At 43.2% G+C, this 15,732-nt stretch overlaps 1 protein-coding gene across 3 annotated transcripts in view; it reads right to left on the bottom strand.

The window, feature by feature from the left end:
• The window catches only part of plcb4a (phospholipase C, beta 4a), a 459,248-nt gene that overhangs the window by 292,177 nt on the left and 151,339 nt on the right, over positions 1-15,732 (bottom strand). The gene's annotated exons all lie outside the window — the stretch shown is intronic.

Below are 15,732 nucleotides of genomic sequence, written 5' to 3'. Positions count from 1 at the left end.
AGCCAGCGATTGGCTCCGCCCCGCTCCTGACCAGCTCACCCAACAGGCAGAAGATTCTGCCCTAGGAATCATGCGACAAGTAACTCACCTCCTGACTCCCCAAAGCCTGTCCACCATCTACAAGGCACAAGACAAGAGTGTGATGGAACATTCTATGCTTCCCTGGATGAGTGCAGCCCCAACAACACTCAGGAAGCATGGCACCAATCAGGACAAAGCAGCCCACTTGATTAGTACCCCATGCACCACCTTAAACACTTAATCTCTCCACCACTGCTGCGCAGTGACAGCAGTGTGTACCATCTGCACGATGTACTACATCTTCTACAGTACCTTCCAAATCCGTGGTCTTTATTACACCTAGAAGGACAAGGGCAGCAGATACATGGGAACACCACCACCTGCAAGGTCCCCCTCCAAGCCACACACCATCCTGACCTGGAACTATATCACCGTTCCTTCACTGTCGCTGGGTCAAAATCCTGGAACTCCCTTCCTAATAACACTGTTGGTGGACCTACACCACATGAACTGTAACAGTTCAATGCAGCAGCTCACCACCACCTTCTCAAGGGCAATTAGGGGTAGGAAATAAATGCTGGCTTACCCAATGACGCCCACATCCCGTGAAAGCATAAAAAATGCACTGAAATTCAGGCTGCCCAGTGGAAATCCAGACGTGTTAGCTACCCTATAAACGGCAGGGACCGCATGACCTGTTAATGCTGAGGAAGATGTAGCTGCACACCTCATGCGTGCTCAACGCTTTGGTGACAAATCTGCATCATTTATTATGTGAGCAGAATTGGCAACCACTGCACACGTGAACTTTGCGAAAGTGCAACGTTAGCCAGTCTAGGGGTAGCCAACAGGTCAGCCCGAACTCGACCAAGCCTAAACTGGATAAACCAGCAATTGTCCTGGTGCCTTTGCCAGTGTTGGAATTACTTTGTCTATTTTGCATCGTTCTTCCCACCAAGGTAACCATGTAGATGTTTCGTCACTACGCGCCTTTTCACACTGCTTACTGCACACGATCAATTGTCACCCGTATCCTTTAAGATGAAACCTTTTGACAGAACTCTTCAAGCCAATTTGTTTCCTGCTGCCAAACAGTTGTAACCAATAGGCAGCATAAAAAACCCAATATTTGAAAGCTGGTGTACAAACTGATGAAATCTATTATAAATGTTTATAAAGAGATTATTTATCTTGCCCTCTCAAGCCTTGCACTACAGAAGTATGATGCATTAGTTCAGTAGTGTAGTTGTATGGATAACAAAGTGTGCTATTTATAAACAACTTTGCTATTTTATCCCAGGCAATATACATGCAGATTTAGGACATTTCTCCCTCCTTCCTTCCACCAAGGCATCCAAGTGCAGCGGCGGAAAAACTGGGAACTCACTTTCGCCCATGCCGTGCCATTTTTCGATCCCCCCTGACCCACCCACCCACCAGCCCAAACAAGGTCAGAGTAACTCCTGCCCAGCACCCACTCTAACCAAAGTGCGGCTCCCCTTTAAGAGGTGCAGGCTAGCTTTAAGGGGTGGTAGTCAATAATGACATGGGCTCCCTGCTGATGTGTATACTTCCTTCAACAGCGTTCCATCCTACTCAAGTTAGGGGCAAACATAAAAATAAATCTCATGTGTTATTCATTACTTTTTGTGTTCTGCTGCTGCAGCAACATGTACACTGAGAAACTGCTCCCATTTTTCTATGGGAAGCAACATACAGTTTCTATTACTTCTATGGTGTTCCAGGCACATTAGACTTTTTCAAAAGTCTTCTCAAGGCAGCATGCATCAATTCCTATTTGGTTAAGATGATTTGTTTTAATGTTTCATACTATGTCTGCTTATAATCATCGAATTTCCCAACAAGAAACCATTTCCCATTTATCTGAGTGATCGATCCAGTCTTAATTCACAAACGAGCCTGTTTAACATCAGACTCTAGACCAAAGCACCTCAAGTTTCATGCAACTCACATCAGTTTAACAGGAAAATATAATTAACTGACCACCATTCCCTGCGTAATTGTGATAATGAGTGCATTGGTTTTCATCTCTGTTTCGACAATACTATCTTTTCAATCTTTAGCCTCCCCGTCAATAGAAGCAAAGCAGAATACTGCTGAGGCAGAAAACGTGAAATCAACACAGAAAATGCCAAAATACTCAGCAGGTCTGGCAGCATCTATGGGGAGAGTAACAAAGTTAACGTTTCAGGTAGATGACCTTATGTCAGAACTGGACGAATCTCAACAGTTAATAGTTAATAAGCAAGTAAGCCACCCCAAAACAATCTGTTTAGTGGCAACTCATGAATGTGGAGCTGTAGAAAGTACCATTTCCAAGCATGTTTTGTTAGGCTGTCAAGTCATAAGTAACTGCCCTGTCAGAAAATGATACTTCTGATCCTTAAACTACTGTGGAAAATATTAAGTGGGAGGGAATGTAGGCAAGACTTGTAAACAACAGGGAAAAAGCACAGAACAATGGTGACGCTCTCCAGCAATGGAAGTATGCAAAAGCAGAGCCTATGTATTACAAAGCTACTAACAACACCAATAACGGTGAGGAAAGAATCTATTGCAAGGGGGTGGGGGAAGAGTCCGATGTGAAGTGACGTCGGTCAAATTTTTAGAAGAGAATAGATGCGGCTCGATAAAACTCCTTGACATCTTTGAAGACCGGATGGAAAAATTAACGCGCGCTTTCAGAAAGATTTAAACATAATTTCTCGGGCGGCACAGGCAGCTGACCTCAGTCCTTCGGGGCTCGAGAAGTGAATTGTTGAAAGAAGGCCGGGCCATTCGCATCGCAAGGATGTTCGTGTCCTTGGCCTTGCTGGGTTCCTCGCTTGTCACCGAGCTCCCCCTGCATGGTTCAACCTCCCCGTTAACAGTGGGGCCTAAAGCTTTCTGAAACGCCAAGCCTGGAATCACACATGAGGAGTGGCCACTTAGACAAGATGGCTGATACCAAGATGACTGATACCAAGATGGCTGATACTAAGATGGCTGATACCGTCTGAAACTACATCCTGCACAACATAAAATTAGAAAGTTGTGCAGCCCACAAGGAGGCATTGGTGCCTCGTGCCTGTGCTAGCTCACTGGTCGGGCAATCCAGTTCGTCCCCTGCTCTTTTCCCATAGCCCTGAAATTTTTTCCACTTCAAATGCTTATCCAATTGGCCCTTCGAACGTCACCACTGAATCTGCTGTCTCCGTCCTTTCAGGCAGTGCATTTCAGATCACAGCAATTTGCTGTGTGAAATAAATATATGTGCAAATCTGATATATGATTCCACAAGGCGCAGAGTTTGGTACAATTTTAGTGCAAATATCAGAAATTCAGGACGAATATGAGAACAGCTTCACAGAGACATTTTCCCATGAACAGAAAGGCAATATACAAGCCAGTAAGCTGAATCTGAAATATATTCTATGGTGTCTGTTAGCAACTGTTTACTTAGCCCAGTTCCCAGCTACAATGCCTAGACCAGTGGAAAAGATTCAGGTCCTAGAATAGAAGCTTTTCATCTTCCTATCTAGGACCAGAATATTTTACTGGTCTAAGCATCACTGCCAAGAATTGGATTAAGTAACCAGTTATTAACAGGGTCCTTAGAATATATTGGTTAATTGATCTGATCGTTGCCAACAAATAGAAGAAGACTATCAATGATCAAAAACCTATCCTTCCGGTTGCAAATAATACTCCATATTTCAATGTTTTTAAACCCATAACCAGAAATTCATGGTACCTATTTTAGACATTTCTTCAAAATTTTGAATTGCACACTGGATCATAAACAGAGAAGAAAAAAAGACGTTTGTAAAGGAAGGACTTCAATTATGTGGCTAGATCGGAGAAACTGGGGCTGTTCTCCCGAGAGGAAGAGAAGGTTGTGAGGAGGTTTGATGGACTTGTTCAGAAACATGAGGGTTCTCAATGGAGTAGAGAGGCAGAGGGGTCGAGAACCAGAGGGCACTGATTTAGAGCGACTGGCAAAAGAACCAAAGGTGGCTGAAGGAAAATTGATTTATTTATTTTTACACAGCAAGTGGTTACGATCTGGAATGCACTGCCTGAATGGGCGATGGAAGCAGGTTCAATCGTGGCTCTCAAATGGGAATCGGACAGGCACCGGAAGGGAAAATGTGCAGGGCTACTTGGGGAAAGGGTGGGAGCATGGGACCAACTGAGCTGCGTTTGCAGGGAGTCGGCCTCCTCCTGCACTCTTAACCATTCTAATGTAGGAAACAAATCTCCCGTTTAATATCTCCGAAGTTCTTGAGCTAATCCTATTGCATCGACTACAACTTCCAATCTTCACAGCTGTCACGAAATAGCACTAAACCAGTCAAATGAGACAAATAATACACAAAAAACAAAACACATCCTACACAACAATGCCTTTGATCTTACTGCAGTATTGATCCCTGCCCAAGGAAAGCATAAATTGAAGCAAGATTTCTCCTGCAATTTCTCCCCCCCTTGATCTCTTGCGATTCCCCTGATAATTATCGAAGTTGCTGAATTTGTTAAAGGTGTTCTATTGTGACTGCAATAAAGCCATTCTATTCCAATGTTGATCTTTCTCATCTGCATGTGTTATGGGCTGATTCGCTGCCAATTTTAAACCAAACAAATCAAAATGAAATCAGACCTGTTTTCATTAATGCTTCTCCTTGAACATTTTTCCCTGATTTATTCTCAATGATACTTGTGCTGCTAAAAATACCCCAACATTTTGCACATTTTCTGGCCTTGGTGAAACACAAGTGCATCTTGCACACAGGCCTTAACAAAAATAACACATCTTGACCCTCCCTCTCAAACATTGCTCAAGTTCAGAGAGAACCACACATCAACCCAGCACAAATATATTCGTTGCTTTACAAATATTGCATACTCGCTCGGCAACACTAGATCTAGCCCTGGGAAAAAGAGGGAAATGGCAGCGACTCTCGTTTGTTTAGTATCAAAACACCAAATATTTCTGAGTTGACACGGGTAAGGTTTATATAAAATTCCATGCAGCAGCCTAATGAATGTTTTGTGCTGGACAGATAACACGAGAGTAATAATGGAAATTTTCTGCAACATTACATTTCATCACAACTGTCAATTTTTTTTTAAAAAACAGCCTGCGCATTATAATTCTGGAAAAGTAAATACTTATATAACATTGCACAGTAGCCCACAACACATACGGCAATTACCCCACTCCTAATTTCTATTTCTTCCTGTTTCACATTTACGATTGTTTTATATGTATTATTTCTCCTATTTGCAGGCACGGGCTCCAGATGTCTTTACCAATATAGCAGACAGCACACTTTCGGCATCATTAACTCATCTGTTTTATGCCTGCATGTCAACAAACGTCCGGGCTAGAGTTTTTTCCAATATCGGCGGGTAGTTAAGAGTTGTGTATCTAGAGTGTATCTAAGGGCTGTATTTTGTGCTTCAAGGGATGGACTCCCGCATGAAATCATTTATATTGGACTGCAGCGGTTCAAGAAGGCAACACACCACCATCTTCTCAAGGGCAATTAGGGATGGGCAATAAATGCTGGCCTAGCCAGTGACGCCCACATCCCATAAATGAATATCTAATTTACTGCTTCCTGTTCGTCAACTAGCTTTGGAGAAATTACTGGTCAGAAACTTGTGCTTTGTCATTTTCTATGCTTTGAGAAGAAGCATGAAACAGGTTAAATGTTACCTTGCATTATCCTTAAGATATATCAGCCTAGCTAATAGTTGGCCTTGTCTTTTTACGCTGTACATCAGTCCACCTTTTAGAAAATAGGGGCACATGTGAGATGGCAGTATGCAGTTCAAATAACAAAGGATTTTCACTTATACAACCTGCTTGTCACACTACCTTATGAGTCAATATTGGACAGTAAAGGTCTTAAGAGATGGGGCAATCATTTACAAGAGAAATCACAGACACCGAACTGGAGAATATCCAGTGAATACTGAAATTTGTAACAAGGGTCTTTATAGTGGCACCTCTGACTTACACTACATTCTAAGATGCTCTCAGAGTGGAACTTCACAGTGGTGGCCTTGACGACCTTAGATAACCAGATTGTGTGACCTTCTGCTGATTTCCCAATGAATATTTGTGATGCGATTTTACCTCTACCACTTGACAAAGCTTGTGTGAGAGTAATTTTATTCTTCCTCTCTAAAACCTCTGATCCGTGCATTACAAAATACTAACAAACCTCTGATGACATTGTCCATGGTGTTGGAAAATACGCTATCTTACAGCAATAGGAACGCTACACCATATAATGCACAACCTTTCCTCAGGGCCACTAATTTACAATGACTGAATTGGTAAACGTGTATTTTGATGACGTGATATCCCGCAGTGGATTTTTGCAGCTTTACAGAGGGGGAAAGCAGTGTTGACTAGTGTTTTCTACATTACAACAATGAATATACTTCAAGAAAGTACTTGATTGGCTGAAAAGCGTCTCAAGACGCCCTGAGACTGTGAAATACACTTCATAAATACAAGTCTTTCATTTTGCTCTTTACGACCTACCCCTGCAGGGGTTACACCACAAAATAATTCAAGAAAGCAATTAGAAAACACTTCTTCATGCAAAAGCTGGCAGAAGTGTGGGACTTCCCGCCTCAAAAAACAGTATATGCTAGCTCAAATAATAATTTTAAATCCGAGATCGATACATATTTGCTAGCCAAGGTGGCTAAATGGAGTTACCTCTTTAATCTCCTCCAGCCTCACAACCCTCTGAGGCATCTCATTCTAGCCTCTTGTCCAGCCCCAATTTTAATTGCTCCACCACTGGGGGCCATGCTTTCAGTTGTCTAGGCCCCAAGCTCTGGAATACTCTCCCTAAACCTCTCTACCTCGCTTTCCTTCTTTAAGACACTCCTTGAAACCAACCTCTTTGACCAAGTTTTGGTTTCTGACCTAATAATTCCTTGTGAGATTCAGTGTCATACTTTGTTTTATAATGCTCCAGTGAAGCACCTTGGGTTGTTTCATTATGTTAAAGGCACTATATAAATATGAATTGCTGCTGGATATAAGTAAGCCATGATCTCATGGAATGGTTCACAAGGCTGAACAGCCTATCCCTGCTCCAAGTTCCTATAACAGGCTAATCCTTTCCTCACTTGATATCCAGTCATGCACATCTTCCAGCAAGTGTAACCATTGCGATGTCATCCCTACGGTAGGGTCCTGAGGCTAACTGTAATGGCCTTACCATTGCCCTGCCTGTGATCAGTTAACACAGCATGGCACGATTACAACTGAAACCTTCCTGAAAGCTTTGATCCAATGTCTTACCAGGTGTCCCATGGGCTATGGGAATATATTAACTTCCACAATATCTGTAACACAAATTAAACTGACCAGAAAACCAACGAGTGGCAAAGTAAAAGTCTATACGCATAACCTGTTTAATCCACGCACTTGTGTAATATTTTCAGAATTCTTACTTTATACTTTTTAAAAGGTTTTCGTAAAAGTATGCTTGTAATTTTTTTATTCTGTGAATAAAAGTGTGATTGTCAGCATGCAATCCTGTGTTTCTGTTTAACGTCTGTTGTTGAAAGCACATCGTATTACATGTAAGTAAAAAGCTGAGGATGAACTGAATAAAGTCCCAGTATGAACCCTGGAAAACTGCTTTCAGTGAGGAACGTGGATGTAAGAAACTCCCTCAAGCTCCCAGTAAAAGAGAAAGGCTGGGCTGTTAGAAGAAATGCCTTGTGAGGTAGATGTGTACTTAATTTCATTCTTCTCTGTTTGAGTTAGCTGTGGTATAATATTGTTATATTTGTTTAGGAAGATTAGACCAGGACAAGGATGTGGGAGGGTGGTAGGTATAAGAGTGTGACTAATTATCATGTGCTACACTCGTGGATGTCTCATATTCAGGGCCATTCAGGAATAACCGCAGTCACATTCTACTCTTACATATAGTTTTTTTTTACGAAATGAGTAACAACATTTCAGTGTGACAGTCACTGGATGCAATGCATAACCCCTGAATAGTCGCCCAGAAATACTAATTCTTCATTCAGAGAATGACAAATGCTGCTTTTTTGGGGGGGGATTAAATCACAATTTCTTTTATTCATTCACGGGATGTGGGTGTCGCTGGCTAGGCCAGCATTTATTGCCCATCCCTAATTGCCCTTGTTCAGAGGGCATTTTTAAGGGCCAACCGCATTGCTGTGGGTCTGGAGTCACACGTAGGCCAGACCAGGTAAGGACGGCAGATTTCCTTCCCTAGAGGACATTAGTGAACCAGATGGGTTTTTACAACAATCTCTGTTCATTCTGAGGTGCATAACATTAAGCTTGGTTACATCGCACGATACTTAACCCCTAAATAGCAATGCAGAGTATCCAGTCCATATTGTGATACTTATGGGTATTTTCTAAGACGTTCAAAGGTTATGACCTTTCGTTATACATTAATGATGCATCAAGTATTGTGCCCAACTCTCGATTTCGGTTTGCTCCTCCGGTTTATTATATTGAACATTGGCAGAGAGCTTACATTTCTTAATAATATGGTAAATACATCAATGTAAAATGAAATATATCATGAACAGAGATTGTCTTATCAAACCCACGTGCTGATGAAGCCATGATGAACATGCTTATACTGGAATGTTTGGATAGTTAATCCATTCGCATGGGGCTTCAAACAGTTTCCTACAATTTTTAAACTGAAATAAACACAAGGAGCATTGAAACATTTTGGTAGTACATTTATAATGCTGATTTTCTTTTGCTTATTTTAATCTACTTAATAATGACACACTAATAAAAATGATGCAATCTTTCACATCAGCATTTCTGAGATGTCATCTTTTCTCCTCATCCAAGGATTCTCCTCCCACCCTTGACTGTGTCTGACACACTTCTGCTCTCACCCCTTTCCCCCCCTCCCAGACTAGGATGGGGTACCCCCTTGTCCTCACCTCCCACCCCACCAGCTTCCGTATTCATCGGATCATTTTCTGGCATTTCCACCACCTCCAGTGTGAGGCTACCGCCCAACACATCTTCCCCTCTCCTTTCAGCATTGCACAGGGACCGTTGGCTCTGTGATATCCTCGTCCACTCCTCAATCATTTCCAGTGTCCTGTCCCCGTCCCACAGCACCTTTCCATACAAATGCAGATGTAACACTTGCACTTGTGTCTCTTCACCGTACAAACACTTTTCCAGATGAAGCAGCGATTTACTTACACTCCTTTCAATTTAGTCCACTGTACTTATTGCTCAGTGTGGTCGCCTCTATAGTGGGGAGACCAAATGCAGATTGGATGACCGCTTTGCGGAACACCCCCATTCAGTCCACAAGCATGACCCCAAGCTTCCAGTGACCTGTTGGTTTTAATTCTCCACCTTGCTCTCACGCTGACATCTCTGTCCTTGGCCTGCTGCACGGTTCCATAAAATCTCAACATAAGCTTCAGGAACAGCACCTCATCCTTTGACTGGGCACTTCACAGCCTTCTGGACTCAACAATGAGTTCAACAAATTTCAGACTGTAAACTCTGTCCCCTCCCCATTTTGTTTTCTTTGCATGTTTCGGTTTTTCTCTCAGTTTTGCTTCCAGTCAGCAGCACATGCTCTAGGCGCATCCTTTTTTTCCTTGGTTTCTTTTCTTGCCCCATCACCATTCACCTTGACCCTGTTCTGACACTCAATCTCTCCCACCCTATCACAGACCTTCCTTTTGTCCTCGCCCCACCCATCACTTCCTCAAAACCTATTAAATCTCTCGTTTCTGCCAGTTCTGAGGGAAAGGCCATCAACCTGAAATGTTCACTTTTTCTCTCTCTCCACGGATGCTGCCAGACCTGCTGAGTATTTCCAGCACTTCATCAAGTTTTTATTTCTGGCTGTCTTCCATGCGTTTTTTTTCTCCACATCTCCATCCAGCCTCAAAACTCGTGTTAATTTCTTTCAGATTAATGGGACAATTTGAACTACAAACTTTCACAGTTATCAGTATCACTGCACAAACAGAACAGCTGCTAAAGGTATGTTTTGCTCAGAGCAAGACGGGATTGGACGAATGGTTTGCCGTTCCTTACAGACATACCACCTTATTGCTTTCTCCAACAGCCAAACTGGGATCTAATAAAAATTCATCCTAAGCAATCCAATTCGGGTGATAATCATTCCTGGCACCAAGCATGCAATTTTCTATTTCCAAATGTCCAACTGTTAAATCCACAGCTATGTTGGTAAGCAGCTTATTAGAAAAAATAAATCGGTGAATACTGGAATTAGTGCCCGAATTTCAAGACACCAGCTCTTCAATTGTTGGCGCACTCAAGGACACTACTGAATGACTGATCCTTCCTTCCCCGCAACAGATAACGGTACAAAACTGAACACAATTTCAAACCAGCTACGTTTTTTTTCTTGAGCTTGTGCCTCTCTCTGTCCCTTCAGTATCACTGAGGTATAAGTATGATTATTAAACAGTGGCCAGTGTTTCTTAGATCCACTATTTTTTGCTTGTGGTACAATTCACTAGCACCTGAAAACACGCACGATTAGCCTGCGTCTGCAACTTTGTGCTGTACGCGCAATTCAATTACTTCAGCATCCAGTCAGCACTAACTGCGCTGTTGACCGACTGGACACAATCAGCAGGGAACCAATATCATTAGTGGCTACCACCACTTAAAGCCAGCCTGTACCTCTTAAAGGGCAGCTGCGCTTTGGTTACAGTGGGTGAGGGGGTAATTGAAAAATGGCACAGCATGGGAGAAAGCGAGCTCCCAGTCTTCCTGACGTTGCACTTGGAGGCCATGGTGGAGGAAAGGAGGGAAAATGCCCTAGACCGTCAAGGGACACACACACACACACACACACACACACACACACACACACACACCGCAATGGGTGCAGATTGTCATCCAGGACAATGCCAGGAGTCAAGTCCTGAGGAGCTGGATGCTGTGCTGCAAGATGTTCAAAGATGGCACACGAGTGGTCCAGGTCGGTGAAAGCGCCCACACTGTGGACGCCATTTTGGAGCTCTGACGGCATTCACAGCACCCAGAAAATAGATGCATACAATCACAATTTCTCACCCAATCTATCGCAAGTTCCCTTTGTACTCTCTGGCTCATCATTCTCATGTAATTTTCATGTCTCCCACGACAAATGCATTTGTCTGACTAGAAAACCTCCATTGCTATTTACAATTCAAATTTCCTTCTGAATAATTTTAAGCATTTTGCATTGAGATTGGCAGCAAAAAGCACTTGAAAGGCAGCCTGGACTGGATTTGATGACTAATTTGACACAGACACTGCTCTTTGCCACACTGAATGTTTCTCTTCTTTTCTCCATCACAAGATCTTCATTAAGTCTAGCAAAATTGGTTCGCTGAATATTAGTTTAATTCACATCATGTTTCTTTGCACCTTATCAACAATTATACTTAGAAGAACAAATAAGTATATAGATGGCTTGTTTGGCAATCACCAATGGTAGAAACACCATATGGGTGGTTAATTTGAGGAGCAGGTCCATTGTTTCTAGATCAAATACGCACTTTTATACAGACCCCCTTGTGTGTTTAGCTACAGTAAGGGGTTACAACTACATACAGCAGCTGAGTAAAATGCAGAAACAAAGAACAGAAAATGCTGGAAACCATCAGCAGGTCAGTCAGTGTCTACATGGGGAGCAAAGGAGCTCTTTGGCACAGTGGGTAGTGTCCCTACGTCTGAACCAGAAGCTCCAAGTTTGAGCCCAACTCCGGCACTTGATGGCCAAAGGAGGTGCGTTCATAACATGGCTAAATAGGTTGATTATAAACCTCAAAATCCTTCCAATATGGCAGGCGCTAAGAGCAAGGCAGTCTCCTGGTCAGCCAGAACCATGTGGTAGCTGCAGCGTAACAGCACCCCCCCGCCCCACATTAAAATGCTCCACATACAGTTTCTTGCCGCAGGCTGTACTCGGTGGCAAGTATCCTTCTCGTTTTGAGGGGCTGCCAGGGAGAGATGGAGTGAGCTTGAGTTAACATAGCAAAGGGTGCAGCTCCAGGAAGGAGATATAGATGAACAGCATTTAAAAATGAACAAAGGGAAGAGCATACACACAGACACACACACACACACAGGCACACACAAGCACAGACACGCACACAGCCACAGACACACACACAGACACAGACACACACACAGGGACACACACACACACACACACACACAGGCACACGCACAGACACAGACACACACACAGGGACACACACACACACACACAGGCACACACACACACAGGCACACACAAACACAGACACACACACAAACACACACAGACACAGGCACACACAAACACAGACACGCACACAGACAGACACGCACACAGACAGACACACACACAGACAGACACACGCACAGACACAGACACACACACAGACACAGACACACACACACAGACACAGACACGCACACAGGGACACATGAAGAAGTAGGATCACTTGTAAACTACTTCAATGGAAGATAGAAGATGGTTAAACGCTTAGGTGATTATCATGAGACAACAGGAGGCCACCATGCGAGGAAGTAAAGATATTTGTAAGATACAGAGAATGTGTGATTAGTTGAAGTGGTGTGGAGAGTAAGGTAATTAGAATGTAATTCTCATTAATTAGTAATTAGATGCAGGACAACCTGACAAAGCAGGTTTCAAAAGCCTGGGAGAAGAAGTAAAAAAGAAAGATTTGCATTTATATGTCTCTTTTCACAACCATCGGATGTCGTAATGTGCTTTACAGCCAATGAAATACTTCTGAAGTGCAGTCACTGTTGTAATATAGGAAGCACGGTAGCCAATTTACACACAGCAAACTCCCACAAATAAGCAATGTGAAATGCTCAGATAATCTGTTTTTGTGATACTAACTGAGGGATAAATATTAGCCAGGACACCCAGGATAACCCCCCTGCTCCCATAGGATCATTTACATCCATCTAAGTAGGCAGATGGGGCCTCGGTTTAACGTTGTCCAAAATACGGCACCTCTGACAGTGTAGCGCTCCCGCAGTACTGCACTGGACTGTCGGCCTTGATTTTTGTGCTCAAGACCCGGATTGGGATTTGAACCTGGAACCTTGTGACTCAGAGACAACAGTGTTACCAACCGAGGTATAGTTGACACTCAAAGACAAAACCAATGGCATATCGTTGCACCGCTAGACCCCACTAGAGTGGCGATAACTGAATAATTCTCCACATTAATCGCGCCTGGGGATCACACTGCTGAAAGTAATTCGGTTTAATTTTACACACAGAATTTGTATTATGTAACTATCCTCCACTAACTGCATTTTACAGAAGGGATCACCCTGCTTTTATCGAGAGAAGTTGCTGCAGGTCATAAGCTCTGTTTGCTGGCTCGGCAAATAGGATTGTGCAAATAGCCTTTGCTCACCTCACTGTTTACTGTAAACAGATGTCGCTGTATAATAGACTCTGTACTGTCAACCCTGCTGTAATTCCTGTCCCACCTTCAACTCATTGGCTGGCAGAGTGTTATTAATGGTCACTCCACAATGTGGGGGGTGGGTGGATATCAAGCGTGCAGACAGTCCTGACAGCGTGGTGTTGCTATAGGCTGTCAGCACCCCACACCAGTGGTGGGTAAAACTGAACTCATCCACACAATGCTATGCTCAAATTATTTTGTACAGAAGCATAGACCATAGGAGCAAGAGTAGGCCATTCGGCCCTTCGAGCCTGCTCCGCCATTCAACACAATCACGGCTGATACTCTATCTCAACACCGTACCCCGTGATGCCTTTCGTGTCTAGAAATCTATTTCCTTCTTAAATATATTCAGTGACTTGGCCTCCACAGCCTTCTGTGGTAAGGAATTCCACGGGTTCACCACCCTCCGAGTGAAGAAATCTCTCCTCAGCTCAGTCCTAAATGGCCTACTCTGTATCCTGAGACTGTGACCCCTTGTTCTAGACCCTCCAGCCAGAGGAAACATCATCTCTGCATCCAGTCTGTCCATTACAATGACATTTCAAGTCATTGTAAAGAACAGCAATCTTACAGAAATTAGTCAATGAATATTGTTCACTTTAAGGGTGACGGCAACTTCTGAGATTTCCAATCACACGGGGAAATGAGCTTTCCCAAGATGCAGAGGGAGGATTTTATCCCACAAGAATGGACAGAGAGCAGGGAGGAAGGGAGGCCAGTAAGGGGTTAAATATTTCCAAGATGGCAAGCCTGACTCCAACCCACGTTCGTAAGTTTGTAACCCATTTTGGCTGCCGGCAGCCAATCTGCTCTCAGGAGGCGGGCCCATCATTGAAATATTTTAATAAGGCTGCGTCCTGCCAATTTAACCACAATAAATTGGCCTCCTCGGCAGAGGAGGTTGTCCTATGATGAGAGGCTGAGTAAATTAGGCCTATATTCCCTGGAGATTAGAAGAATGAGAGGCGATCTCATTGAAACCGACAAAATCCTGAAGGGGACTGATAGGGTAGACGCAGAGATTGTTTCTAAATCTAAAGCAGCCTCAGAGTAAGGGGCCGATCATTTAGGGCTGAGGCGAGGAGAAATTTCTTCACTCAAAGGGTTGTGAATCTTTGGCATTCTCTACGTCAAAGGGTTGTGGATGCTCCATTGTAGAATCCATGTAAGGCTGGGGTAGAAAGATTTTGGATCTCTCAGGAAATTAAGCAATATGGGGAGCAGGCGCAAAGTGGAGTTGAAGGCTATGGTGGAGCAGGCTCAACAGGCCATATGGTCTACTACTATTTCTTGTGCACTTGTGTCCAGCTGTAACTATCCAAACCAACACTGGACCAAAACAATCAGAAGCTCTGAAGCTGAAAGTGGAGCAGAAGAAGCTGGGAATTCACAGGAGGCAAGAATCGGAAGTGCAGAGGATGAGTGTCAAAATACAGACTGAAGGAGGACGTGATAAAAATATTTTTGAACCGTTAAGGAAAGTCTGCTCTGTAATTAACGTAATTTGAGCACGTAGCTCAGGTCTAATGACTATACTTTATTATAATGTTATCTGTAACAGCCTAATAAGTACTCCCTCCAAGTTTCACGAAGACAGTTCCTGCAGGAGAAAGTCAAAGAACCCCAAATGCATTTCATACGCAAATTATTTCTGATTCTGATTAGCTTAGAAAGGGTGGTGGTAAATTTGTTGAGACCAACACTTGCTGAGACTCCACCAGCTCTTGCATTACATTCTTCCATGACCATATTACATTATTGTGAGGGAGAATAAGTACAGTTTCAAGAACAAAGCTTAAGATATGAAGCGGAAACTCATTCAAACGCAGACTTATCGAGAATTAAAGACCTCCATTAACAGGTTTGAAGTTGTCTCATCTCAGCTGTATTTACAAGTTAAAAAAAGAACTTCATCAGGACAAGCACAAGAATGCCAAATTTCAAACAATCACAACAATTTATACTACAGGAGAAAGCGCTGATTGGTTGGCAAGTCAACTCTGATTTGCTGAGGCATTTCCATGGAGAAAACAACAGGGAATTATAGGCTCCCCAAGCTCCAGGATAAGAAGAAAATTAAACACAAGTTACAGCCAAAATGTAGAGACTGTGGGACTAAACGCCACTGCCCTTTCAAAAAGCCAACAAAGGCACGGTGCACTGAATGGCCTCCTTCAATGA

This window comes from Cetorhinus maximus, chromosome 14 (genome assembly GCF_964194155.1).
Source record: "Cetorhinus maximus chromosome 14, sCetMax3.hap1.1, whole genome shotgun sequence".
NCBI lineage: Eukaryota > Metazoa > Chordata > Chondrichthyes > Lamniformes > Cetorhinidae > Cetorhinus > Cetorhinus maximus.
This window is presented reverse-complemented; position numbering and strand designations above follow the sequence as displayed.